Source organism: Scyliorhinus canicula, chromosome 2 (assembly GCF_902713615.1).
Source record: "Scyliorhinus canicula chromosome 2, sScyCan1.1, whole genome shotgun sequence".
NCBI lineage: Eukaryota > Metazoa > Chordata > Chondrichthyes > Carcharhiniformes > Scyliorhinidae > Scyliorhinus > Scyliorhinus canicula.
The window spans coordinates 162,554,460-162,568,762 of NC_052147.1; the positions used below are offsets into that span (position 1 = coordinate 162,554,460).

General features: G+C 47.3%; 1 protein-coding gene across 8 annotated transcripts in view; it reads right to left on the bottom strand.

Moving 5' to 3' along the window:
* The window catches only part of LOC119960740 (collagen alpha-3(VI) chain-like), a 314,544-nt gene that overhangs the window by 70,286 nt on the left and 229,955 nt on the right, over positions 1–14,303 (bottom strand). The gene's annotated exons all lie outside the window — the stretch shown is intronic.

Here is a 14,303-nt window from a genome sequence, read left to right on the forward strand (position 1 = left end):
CCTCACCTGTCATAGCCTCATTTCTATCAGTCGCTGGCATGTTATTTGTGTCTTCCACTGTGAAGACCGACCCAAAAAACCTGTTCAGTTCCTCAGCCATTTCCTCATTTCCCATTATTAAAACTCCCTTCTCATCCTCTAAAGGACCAATATTTACCTTAGCCACTCTTTTTTGTCTTATATATTTGTAAAAACTTTTACTGTCTGTTTTTATATTCTGAGCAAGTTTATTCTCATACTCTATCTTACTCTTCTTTATAGCTTTTTTAGTAGCTTTCTGTTGCCCCCTAAAGATTTCCCAGTCCTCTAATCTCCCAGCAATCTTTGCCACTTTATATGCTTTTTCCTTCAATTTGATACTCTCCCTTATTTCCTTAGATATCCACGGTCGATTTTCCCTCTTTCTTCCGTCCTTCCTTTTTGTTGGTATAAACCTTTGCTGAGCACTGTGAAAAATCGCTTGGAAGGTTCTCCACTGTTCCTCAACTGTTCCACCATAAAGTCTTAGCTCCCAGTCTACCTTAGCTAGTTCTTCTCTCATCCCCTTGTAATCTCCTTTGTTTAAACACAAAACACTAGTATTTGATTTTACTTTCTCACCCTCCATCTGTATTTTAAATTCCACCATATTGTGATCGCTCCTTCCGCGAGGATCCCTAACTATGAGATCATGAATCAATCCTGTCTCATTACACAGGACAAGATCTAGGACCGCTTGTTCCCTCGTTGGTTCCATTACATACTGTTCTAGGAAACTATCGCGGATACATTCTATAAACTCCTCCTCACGGTTGCCTTGACTGACCTGGTTAAACCAATCGACATGTAGATTAAAATCCCCCATGATAACTGCTGTACCATTTCTACATGCATCAGTTATTTCTTTGTTTATTGCCTGCCCCACCATCTTGTTACTATTTGGTGGCTGATAGACTACTCCTATCAGTGACTTTTTCGCCTTACTATTCCTGATTTCCACCCAAATGGATTCAACTTAACCACTGAAGTCCAGGTATAATTTTTGTAAACCTACGTTGCACTCCCTCCAAGGCCAAAATATCCTTCCCAAGGTGTGGTGCCTAGAACTGCCCTCAATACTCCCAACTGGGGTCTAGCCAGTGTTTCGTATAGTTGCAGAATAACTTCTGTGTCTTTATACTCCAATCCTCTAGCTATAAAGGCTAGTATTCCATTCACTTTTTTGATTATTTTTTGCACATGTTCGTGGCACTTTGAGGATCTACGCACCTGGATCCCCAAGTCTCTTTGGACATCCACTATGCCTAACCTCTATCCATTTAGAAAGTACCCTGCTCTATCCTTTTTTGGTCCAAAACGGATAACCTCACACTTGCTGACATTGAATTCCATCTGCCACAATGTTGCCCACTCACCTAGTTTGTCAATATCTACTTGCAATGTTATGCTATAATCCAGGCTTTCCACAAGGCCACGTAACTTTGTATCGTCAGCAAATTTCCTTTAATCTCTGTCATGCATTCGGACACTCTGAAAGGCAGCATTGAAAACGAGATCTATTTTGCTTTTACCTTCTTACTCAATGAAAGCTTGACAATATTAATGATTAATGGATCAAGATAGTGAAACTCACAGTCTGTTACCTATGGCAACAGTAATGCTCTGTCGTGGTTTCTGCCCTACTTGCATTATCGTTGATGCAGCCTTGTCTCTGAGATGCTAGCACACACATCGAGGTGACCAAGATGCCATCTCAGATAAATGACATGTGAATCTCCCATTGGTATGAGAGAGTCTCAATGAAATGCATTACCTGACCTAGTTCCATGCCCCAATCTTTGATCAGGCATAATAATTAAAAATAAGTTGCTTGTGATTAATGATTGAATGCCCTTCGACCCATTATGAGTGCCAATTCTGGAGAGCATGTGATAGGGCTCCATATATTTTGACAGAATTCCATATATGCACCACCTGTGTCCCCTTGACATCAAGGCATCATTTGACCGAGTATGGCATCAAAGAGCCCTCGCAAAACTGGAGTCAATAGGAATCAGGGTCAAAACTCTCTACTGTTCGAAGTCAATCATCTCAGTTCCAGGACATCACTGCAGGGGTTATTCAGAGTAGTGTCCTCGGCCCAACCATCTTCAGCTGTTTCATCAATGACCTCCATTCCATCATAAGGTCAGAAGTGGGGATGTTCGCAGATGACTACACAATGTTGAGACCATTTGTGGTTCCTCAGATAATAAGCAATCCATGTCCAAATACCGCAAGATGTGGATAATATCCAGGTTTGGGCTGACAAGTGGCAAATTACAACTACGCCACACAAGTGTCAGACAATGACCATCTCCTACAAGAGAGGGATCCAACCATTGCCCCTTGACATTCAATGGCATTACCATCAATGAATCTCCCAAAATCTACATCCTGGGGGTTACCATTTGTAGCCACCTAAAATGGATGCTGAGCTACAAAAATAGGTCAAGCGCTAAGACTGCTGGGAAACAGACAGTTTAGCCAGAACAGCAGTCTGCAAAGAGCATTTTGCATTCTGCAGCAGCAGAAACCAGTTTGGGCTCAGGTGAGAAGACCTTAGCTAGGTGCAAATGGCAAAACGCTTTGCATGCTAATGAGGCAATCAGACTTGAACACCCACACAATAGATACATTTGGTTCTGAATGGACACATTCTAATCAAGGCCCAGACATCGAGGCACCAGAAACCTCCAAACAAAAGGACATAAGAAACGCCCCCTCCATCACGGAGACCCCCTCGCATTGGGGAATTAATCCAGTATCGATAAGAAATTGATCCAATAGGTAGAGCCCGCCCAAGAAGAGGGAAGGACAATGGAACCCCTATAAAAGATAGGGACCTCGTGTTGTCCGGTCTGTTTTCTGTGCTCCGGCTCAACTTCGGTCAAGGTCTGTTTTTCCGTGCTCCGGCTCTGACCACGACCTAGAAGATCCACTCTGACTCCAGCCGTTGAGTACCAGCCGCCGAACCGTAAGTGCCAGTACGACGCTCGCTACGCGAACTAAGCCCGCTAGAACCCCCAGTGACCAGAACGCTTGCTGAAGGTTGCAGCCCAAGACCAGGACGAAGGCCTCGCTCCCTGACCTTGCCTGTTCCTGTTAGATAAGTATTCTGATTACTTTAGTTTAGTCATAGCTTAGTCTCTTAGTGTGTGCATGAATATTTATTATTACTGTATAATAAATATTATCGTTTGGACCTTACTAATCGGTGTATCGTCTTTATTACTTTGAACTTGACCTTGGAATACTAGTGACGTTGTCTATACGGCAACTGGCGACTCCTAAAGCTGAATAAATACATACAACAGAGCCTAGCGGTGTTAAGCACTTGGAAGTTAATACACCCCAATAAACGCGTTTTACGCCCATAGCAAAACGTGCAACATTTAGTGGCGACTTCCTGACGGGACACGGTTGTAAGTGGAAACCCCACACCGTCCAGGACCCTGAAATTTGAATTAGAACTCCAAATTACAGAGAAAGTAAGAAAGTAAAGAAAATCACAAGTATTCAAGGTGTTCAAACTAATAAGCGTAATTCGGAAGTGTGTTTAGTGCATGCGTACTAACAGGGCTGTAAGGTAAAACTGAAAGCATTTTTGTTGCGACAAACTTTCGGCAGTTTTTGAACGGAACATAGCGTAAGCCGTACCCGTTTCTTGAAACACAACCCCAGCAACCCCCTGTTCCAAATTAACTAAAAGAGAGTCAGAGAAAATGGCCATGCAGGCAATGGAACGTCTGATGGATCCAGAAAAGTTTGTGGTCGCAGCGACCAGCAACAGTAGCAGGGTAGGCCAGTGTCCCACGTGGGAGCTGGAACTCTGCAAATATTTACAAGGAAAGGGATGGCCCCTTTGGAAAGAGTTTTGTTTGAATGAGGAGACAGGTCCCGGAAGTATAGGACATACTTGGTGGGAGAACCTCTCTCAAATTCACAAAAAGAACCTTAGCAAAGCACGCAAGCCGATGGCGATTGTGTCCTGTTTGGCACAATTGCGAGGCACAGAGGAGGTCGTCAGGACGCTCCGGGCAGAATTAGAGGAAAGGAACCGCATGAGTAAGGTCGATGTCAGGGACATTGAGAAAGAGAATCTGGATCTAAGAGGGAAGTTGATAGAGAAAGGTAGAGAGGTGGATGATGCCAAGAGGACACATCAGTCTTGTCTAGCCCATCTCAGCAGTTCCCAGACCCAGTACGAAAAGGCTTATCAGGACGTGCAACGTGCCGTTCTGATAAGAGAGGAATCAGAGAAGCAGGTGGAGGCATTGCAGAGGCAATGCTCTGATCTCAAAGCAGCTTTGAGAGCACTCCATGCTGCAACCACAGAGCAAAGGCAAAGTACTGTGGATCACGCGAAATGCAGGAAACAGATTGCAGAGCTGCAATCGCTGCTTTCGGTGCAAAATGGGTTCCAAAGCACCTTTGGGACCCAGTTAGATGGAGAAAATGCCCCAGATTGGCAAGAATTAAGTGAAACAGCGCAGCGATATGTTCAGGGAACATGTGCGCCAGTAGCGCAACAGAAAAGGCAAGCACCCCCACCCCCCACAGATCAGATCATATCCGCACCCATGAACCCAGTAACCACGCAGAGAAAAGCCATAACAGAAGGCGCACCAGATATATCCTACACCACCCCCTTAACTGTAACCCAGCTCAGGGACGCATGTGAGAAGATCACTCCGTTCCTCCCCACCGCAGACCCCCACCAGTTCTTCGCTAAAGTAAAACAGCAGGCTACCATGTACGGCCTGGGTGAGAGAGAGCAGGTTAAGCTCACAGTTCTGAGCTTAGACCAGTCAGTAGTAGCAGCCCTCCCCGACCCACAGAACGTTGCCGGAGGCACCCTAGAAGAGATGCACACCTCCATTTTAGATGCCATCGGGTATAATCGAGGTGACCCCGTGGAAGGTCTTAATAAGTGCCGGCAGAAAAGATCCGAACACCCCACAGCATTCGCAGGAAGGCTGTGGATTCATTTTAATGCCGTTTTCGGCGAGTTAAACAGAGCGCATTTGAACCGGGAAAATATGGTCAAATGGACGCGCACCATTATCTCACACGCAACAGAGGCAGGACAGAGCGCTTGCAACAGTTATGACCCCTCAGAAGAGGCCCATAATGAGAAATGGGTCCTGAAAAGGTTGTCCCGCGCTTGGGAGCAATCAATTCAGGGAAAGAGCAAGGTTCAATCCCCAGAAGAGGCTCAGGCTGCCGCAGATATTCAGGCAGTGAGAGAGCATCAGAAACCCGCAAGGGTCAATGAAGGGAAGAACAGCCCACAGCAGAGAGGCCAGGAGTGCTATAACTGTGGACAGTTAGGGCATTGGGCAAAAGAATGCAATGCACCCCAGCGATCTCAGAGAGGCCAGCAGACAGGCACTCTGAACCGCAGTAAGGCAAAACCCATCCACAATATAGCAGTACAGTCAGGACCCACCAATGTGGACGAGACGAACTGACGGTGTTCGGGCTCCCCCACTTGGGTCTGTGACACACTATGGGACTCATCAGGGAGACCCGTAGTCACAGCAAGAGTAAAAGGGAAGCCCATAGAGTTACTGTGGGACACAGGAGGCTCCCGCACCACCATTAACTCCACGATCACGGCACACGCAGACACGTGGCCGACCACCTCCACCATTACACTTAGCGGGTTCACCGGACACTCGCAGCAGGGACATATCACAGCACCCGTAGCGATCCAGCTAGGGAACATCTCAACCAAACACTCCGTAGTTCTAGTAAATCTTCCCCGGACAGCAGAACACATCCTGGGGATAGATTTTATGAACGCTCATAGCTTGTCGTTCGACCCAGTGAACCAGTGTGTCTGGCGAATGGCTAGATCAGACAGAGCACCAGCCACCCTCACAGTAGGAGACTACGCTAATCGGATTAGCGCAGTGGGAGAGTACTCATTTGACCTGACTACACTCCACACCGACAGACAAATAAAACCCCTACTGAACAAACACAGGACAGCATTTGCAAGTCACCGTCATGACTGTGGCAGAATGACTGGACCAGTTCACGTAACCGGACAGGACCCCCGACCACAGAAACAGTATAGATTTCCCCTGGAAGCAGAGGTGGAAATAGAAAAGGTGATAGGAAGCTTATTGGAGCAAGGTGTGCTCAGAACGGTAGCCTCGACCAATAATGCCCCTATTTGGCCAGTGAGGAAGCCCGATGGATCATGGCGTCTGACCATCGATTATCGGGAACTCAACAAAGTCACCCCCGCAGTAGCCCCAATGGTAGCTACTAGTCCCGAGACCATGCTCAAGCAGGGACTCAACTCCAAATACTTCACGGTATTGGACATCAGTAACGGATTCTGGTCAATACCATTGGCAAAAGCGTGCCAGTACAAATTTGCCTTCACTTTCAAATCGCAGCAGTATACGTGGACATGCCTTCCACAAGGATTCCACAATTCCCCCTCCATTTTCCACCGACAGTTGGCAAGTGGTTTAGAGAAATTCTCCCGCCCCGAATGTCTGGTACAGTATGTAGACGACCTACTACTGCAGACAGACACAAAGGCAGAGCACATTACGCTTCTGGCCGAACTCCTGGAACTGTTGACTTCAATTGGATGTAAAGTTAACCCCAGAAAGGCCCAGATTTTGGAAAGTAAAGTGATGTATTTGGGAACAGTCATCACACACGGCAAACGCGAGATCGAATTCAAAAGAATTGATTCGATTGTCAAATTGCCCCTTCCCCAAAATGTATCGGCCCTCCGGTCGTTTTTAGGACTGGTTGGCTATTGTCGGAACCACATCGACGGATTTGCGACAAAAGCAGCCCCACTCTCAGACCTCCTTAAGAAAGGAGCCCCCTGGGAATGGCTTCCGCAGCATACAGGCGCTGTGGAGGAGTTAAAACGAGCCCTTAGCGCAGCACCCGCGCTGCTAGTCCCAGACCAACTTTCACCCTACGCAATAGAGGTAGCGAGCACCGATCTGACCCTCTCGGCCGTGTTGCTTCAGGAACGGCACGAGCAGCTAAGACCAGTGGCTTATGCCTCCCGACTGTTAGACCCAGTAGAACAAGGATTCTCTGCCTGCGAGAGGCACCTCCTTGCTGTCTTCTGGGCAGTGCAGTATTTCTCATACATCACCGGACTCAACCCCATTACTATTCTGACCGAACACACACCCACACAGCTACTCCTAGACGGTCGACTGAAGGACGGTTCAGTTAGCCAGATTAGGGCAGCTAGATGGACACTACTTCTACAAGGACGGGACATTACAGTAAAACGGACCCGCACACACACATATTTAGCAGACAACCTCCAATACCCCGGACAGCCCCATGACTGTGAAATTGTAGCTCCCCTGCATAACACAGGACCCTTCATAGCAAAAACACCCCCAGGAAGATAGGGAACCCAAAACAAAGCCCCCAACCCACAGACACGTGTGGACCCTTGAGGATTTATGTAGACGGTTCCTCCACAGTTTTAAATGGTGAGCGTATCACAGGATGCGGCATCTATGTAGAGGACGCGCAGGTGCGCGCTCTCGAAGAGATAGCTCTTAAGTTACCAGGTCACTTAGGCGCGCAGGCAGCAGAGCTTGCGGCCATAGCGTATATAGTGGACCACCCCGCTTCTTTCCCCAGCCCAGCAGACATATATTCAGACAGCTTATATGTCTGCAATAGCTTGACAGATGTTCTGCCCCTGTGGAAGACACGAGGTTTTGTCTCCGCAGACGGGAAACCCCTTCCATCAGCCCCTCTACTCCAGCATATTTTAGCAAAAGCGAAGGACAGGACCTTCGGCATAATAAAAGTAAGAAGTCACCATAGGTCATCCCCCCCTGGGAATGTAAAAGCCAACGCACTGGCTAAGGCAGGTTCCAGGCGAGGACACTTATGGACCCCCCCAGCTAGCGCACCAGCTAGCGCCCCTGTGAGCGCAGTCCAAATCTCACAGACAGATATTAAAGATCTTGTAGCAGCACAAAAACAGGATAAGGACCTCAGGGAGGTTTTTAAAGGCAATTTTGTGCCAGAGTACGATAAATTTAAACACGCACTGACCACACATGAGGGTGTGATCATTAAGGAACAACTTTATGTGGTCCCGCAGCAGGACAGGAATGCAATGATTGCTTTATTCCATGATAACCACGGGCACCAAGGAATTGATGCAACAACGAGGCACCTCAGGCAACTCTGTTGGTGGCCTAATCTCAGGACTGATGTCACGCATTACATAGAGAATTGCCTTATTTGTGCTCAGAATAACCCGGAGAGGTATTCTAAGAAGGCACAACTTCGGCATACTCGCCCAGTAAACGGCCCCTGGACAAACCTCCAGATCGATTTTATAGGACCATTGCCCCCTTGTAGGAATGGCTATAAATACGTTCTGGTGGTCATCGACACCTTTACCAAATGGGTAGAGGCATTCCCCTCCAGAACAAATACAGCAAAGACAGCTGCAAAGATCCTGACCCACCACATCTTCACGAGATGGGGTTTACCCCGAAGTATTGATTCGGACCAGGGATCTCACTTTACAGGACGGGTCATGAGGAACGTCCTGACAATATTTGGAATAAAACAAAATTTTCATATTGCGTATCATCCACAGTCCAGCGGGATTGTGGAGCGCATGAATCGGACTCTAAAAACTACCCTTAGAAAAATGGTTCAGGAGAATAACTCCACATGGGATTCAGTGCTCCCATTTGCACTCATGTTCATAAGGAACACTGTTTCCACTTCCACAGGCTACACACCACACACACTCATGACCGGACGCCCTATGAAAGGGACAGAATTCCTTTTAGGACTGGACATGACCAGCCCCGAGGTGACAGCCCTCACACACGAAAAGACGGTTAAAGACTTGGTTGAGACTGTGAGGTCTGCACAGATTGCAGCCGCAGTTCAGCTAGGCAAACGCCGTCAACAACGCACAGCTTGTTTTAATAAGACCGTACACTCCACAGAATTCCAGGTTGGGCAACAGGTAATGTTATCTGTTTACAACCCCAGCAGTTTTTTGGCTCCAAAATATTCCGGTCCCTACTCAATTTCGGATAAAATTAGCCCCTCAGTTTACAGGGTAAAATATCCTAATGGGAAGACCGCGTGGTTCCATATAAACCAGTTAAAGGCATATGGAACACAGTCTACCCATGCTCATCATGTACTGCTAGATGCAGCAGAACACTTCACCCCGCCCACTAGAGACACTTTTCCACCATCCCCCTCACAGACCAGTTCATCAACGGACTCGACCACGACTCCGCCCACAGACCACAACAGACCACGCCCCGAAACGCCCACAAGCTGCCACAGCAGAGACAGCAGGACAGACACTGACTCTGAGGACAGCGACAGCACACAGCCATACAGCCCACACTGCACCAACTACGACCCCGACTCCAGTGACCCCATGGAAGTCACTTACCTTAAAAACCCAGAACCACCACCCGACCCCGACTACCCCGACAACACACTTGACACAACACTATGGCACAGGGACAATTCCTACAGACTTGTCCGCAATGACGAGAGTGACCCCCGGTCACACAATTCGAAAATAGCATGCCTGATCCACACAAGGGTGTGGGATCCGGGAGAGCAGGACGACACGGTGTCTGAATCCCGACACGGCAACCCCTTTGTGACCCTGTTCACAGAGACAGAGGAAAAGTGAGGTGTCCAGATGATGTAAAATAGGAATCGTTTGAGGGAAACGATGTCCTTTCTGATGGAACCTGCACGTATGTTTGTCTTCGTTTTATGTTTGTTTTGTCTCAGGAATGTAAATGGTTCAGCTGGAGGATGGACATCTTCTTTTCAGCTGAAAAGATTGTGACCACCTCACATACACGTTAGCTTGTCCGCAGATACCTTTGAGAACTTCGGTTCCAAAACACCAGTTTGATTGGAGATCTTTTCAAAGTTGTAAGACTTGTGACAGCCTTACACACCCCATAGTTTGTCTGCCGAAACTTCTGAGAACTTCAGTTGTATCCTCTGGTGAACCGACACGGTTCACGACTTGTTCCCTGTTTTCAGAACGGAGCATCTTGGCTCCATTGTTTTTAGGTGCCCCTCTATTCGGCGAATAGAGGCTGCAAGTCACGGTTAACACATTCGTACCCGTTTACTCCAGGTTACTCAGGCAGTGGACAAACGGCACTGAGGACCCGCCCTGTCTGAGAACCCACTTTGGTCAGCCAAGCTCGGGTATGGCACAGCACGCCCTACCCGGGGATCCCATCCAACTCGTACCCGTAGCGGCCCATACGCAACTCATTCGGACGTTTCTTTCAAAATTTTGTTTTCATTTTTCGTTAGGCAGCCCTTCGGCCGCCATCCCACATGCTATTTACATCCAGGAACATTCGGATGGTAAACTAGCAAAGCCTGCGAGACGGCTCGCAGGAGAAGGATTGTTAGGTGTATTCTGGTCTTCAAATTCGCTTTTGATAAAAAAAAAATGAGGGGAGTCACAGGGTGTGACTTGGCCAGTCATTTTTAAAGGGTCAATCGGAATATAAAAGACAGATGCACTAACAGGTAAAGATCTTAAACTGTGTATTGACAGATACTGTGTTTGATCCCATAGCTTTCGAAGGACGAGACAGGGATCGAAGCAAGGATTGTCCATACAGGAGGAAGAAAGAAGAAAACCAAGATAAAGATGATGGAAGCTCACCAATTGTTGTTAACTGTTATATCTGTTTGTGTGGAAACAAGACACGTTTCCCCCACAACCCCCACAGTAAATGTTTCCCTTACAACCACTCCCCAGTGCTCAGCTCTGATCAGTGAGGTTCAGACCTGGTGCACTAAATTTATGACATGGTACTCCATGTCATACGTAATCGAATCACTACTGGTGATTGCGATCCTCGTTATCCTTGTACAGACCCTCAGGTTGAGGAAGTGGAAGAGGAGAGCCTCCCGTTCTTGCCCTTCCGTCTATGGAGTTCGATCTCCGATTTTCCGATTTCATCAATCCCCTCTGCCCCATGATGAATAAAGCACTGTGTAATGAATAAAAAATTCGACACTGTATTGTATTGTCCTATACTCGACTGCCGAGTTAGGAAATGTGATGTTGTGGTGTGAATGGTTAAGGTTTTAGAGTGTGAGGAAATGTTTAAGTAAAGTTAGGGATAATTGTGATAGGTAGAGGTTCCCAGTTTATGGTAATGCATGTCCCCTTTGACATAGCGCCAAGTAGAATGTTAGGTAAAAAAATTTTCTTCCCATAGTTTAAGATAGAGTAGCCCAGGAACTGGCAAGAGGTCAGGGGACACAAAGAAGGCAACCCAGATGCACTCAAGGCGACGTACATTGTGATCCTTCACAATATTTTGATTGTGAGGATCACAAGGAGGGAATGTAGCCACCTAAAATGGATGCTGAGCTACAAAAATAGGTCAAGCGCTAAGACTGCTGGGAAACAGACAGTTTAGCCAGAACAGCAGTCTGCAAAGAGCATTTTGCATTCTGCAGCAGCAGAAACCAGTTTGGGCTCAGGTGAGAAGACCTTAGCTAGGTGCAAATGGCAAAACGCTTTGCATGCTAATGAGGCAATCAGACTTGAACACCCACACAATAGATACATTTGGTTCTGAATGGACACATTCTAATCAAGGCCCAGACATCGAGGCACCAGAAACCTTCAAACAAAAGGACATAAGAAACGCCCCCTCCATCACGGAGACCCCCTCGCATTGGGGAATTAATCCAGTATCGATAAGAAATTGATCCAATAGGTAGAGCCCGCCCAAGAAGAGGGAAGGACAATGGAACCCCTATAAAAGATAGGGACCTCGTGTTGTCCGGTCTGTTTTCTGTGCTCCGGCTCAACTTCGGTCAAGGTCTGTTTTTCCGTGCTCCGGCTCTGACCACGACCTAGAAGATCCACTCTGACTCCAGCCGTTGAGTACCAGCCGCCGAACCGTAAGTGCCAGTACGACGCTCGCTACGCGAACTAAGCCCGCTAGAACCCCCAGTGACCAGAACGCTTGCTGAAGGTTGCAGCCCAAGACCAGGACGAAGGCCTCGCTCCCTGACCTTGCCTGTTCCTGTTAGATAAGTATTCTGATTACTTTAGTTTAGTCATAGCTTAGTCTCTTAGTGTGTGCATGAATATTTATTATTACTGTATAATAAATATTATCGTTTGGACCTTACTAATCGGTGTATCGTCTTTATTACTTTGAACTTGACCTTGGAATACTAGTGACGTTGTCTATACGGCAACTGGCGACTCCTAAAGCTGAATAAATACATACAACAGAGCCTAGCGGTGTTAAGCACTTGGAAGTTAATACACCCCAATAAACGCGTTTTACGCCCATAGCAAAACATGCAACACATTGATCAGAAACTGAACTGGACTAGCCATATTAAAACTGCGGCTACCAGAGCAGGTCAAAGGCTAGGAATCCTACAGCGAGTAACTCGCCTGCTGTCTCCCCAAAGCCTGTCCACCATCTACAAGGCCCAAGTCAGGAGTGTAATGGATACTCTCTATTTGCCTGGATGAGTGTTGCTCCAATAATGCTCACGAAGCTCAACACCATCCAGGAAAAAGCAGCCTGCTTGATTGCTTCCTCTTCCACAAACAATCCAACCCTCCACCACTAACGAACAGTGGCACTCGTGTGTATCATCTGAAAGATGCACTGCAGCAACTCACCAAGGTTCCTTACACAGCACTTTCCAAACCCACAACCACTCCCATCTAGAAGGACAAGAGCAGCAGATACCTGGGAATCTCACCACCTAGAGGTTCCCCTCCAAGTCACTTACCATCCGACTTGGAAATATATCGCCATTCCTTCACTGTCACTGGAACAAAATCCTGGAACTCCCTCCCCAACAGCACAGCGGGTGTACCTACACCTCAGGGACTGCAGTGGTTCAAGAACGTTACTCACCAATGCCATCTGAAAGGCAACCAGGGATGGACAATAAATGCTGGCCTAACCAGGGACGCCTACATCTCGAAGGGGAAAAAAATAACCATATTCTGCATTCCCAAATCTTACATTTAAATCTGTTTTATTGATATCTCGTTACTGTGATGTTAAGCCATTGACTTGTGAGTTTTCGATTCCAGCGCTGATGAAGGCATTGTCTTCGAATAGCTTTATTCCCAAGGAAGTTTTATTACTTTTTCTCTAATCAGATGCCTGTTTCCGCTTGTGATACCAACAAGTTAGAGGATGATGCTAGAAAGGGCCGGTAGCCCAGCAGTGGCTCCTCCCACAATGCCTCCCTTGCAGATTTGCTTCTACTTTCACTTTATAACTACGCCATAACGTCAATCGAGCAAGATGGTGGTTAAACTTTGATGGTCCCTTTCTCACTCTCCCAGTCCCAGATATTTACCTGGAATCTCATGATGTGAAGGTAGAGCTCCCTCCTGTTATTATCCAGGGTCTCTCAATAATAATGGATGCCACAGTTGTTGTGCTCGACATACTTATCCTTGCCCCTGAGCCCATCACTTGCTCATGCCCCACATTGACCTCTAACCTCCCCATCTGGAGGCTGTGTGTACCATCACCAACTGAGGTGACATGCCTCTGCCCCAGCTTTCAGACCCCTTTCCATGTAGACACAATAGTGTTTCTACTCTCTGACTCCTAACCAGACTTTCACAGAGTTCCCTATTTCTCGCATTATTAAAAACTACATTGTCTCCCTTCCCAAATCCACACTCCTCATTGTGAGTCTCCATGCAATCCATCCCTTTTTTGTCACGCAAACAACTGGCTCTACACTGCTGTTTCCTATTCCAGCATCTGTCTGCATCCCCTCCCATTCATACATGTGTTAGCCCTTTCACCCTGTTCTTTGTTAGCATTTAATTTATCCTTGTTGGGCTCCAGATTCCCACCACTCCTTCTATCATCTGCCTTCCATCATTCCCTCTCCTCCGCATCCGTGCAAAGCCTTCCTTCATCATTGCCCCATGTGTGTTCTCACTTCCCACCCACCTCCTGGCATACCCTCTCCAGTTGAAATGTGGGTTTCTGTATATTCAGCCTTATATGAGTACCAATGCACAGTAGTGTCCTTGTGACTACGGAGACACCCACCAGGAGCAGGCCACCCCCACATCTCCTCCACACAAGTTACATTACGGTTCAGTGTCTGAAAGTAGAGCCCTGCCTGAGTACTGCTGCACAGTAGTGTCCTTGTGACTACAGAGACACCCACTGGGAGGGAAATCGATCCTACAGGGTCACCAGTATGTCCTTCAATGCAAC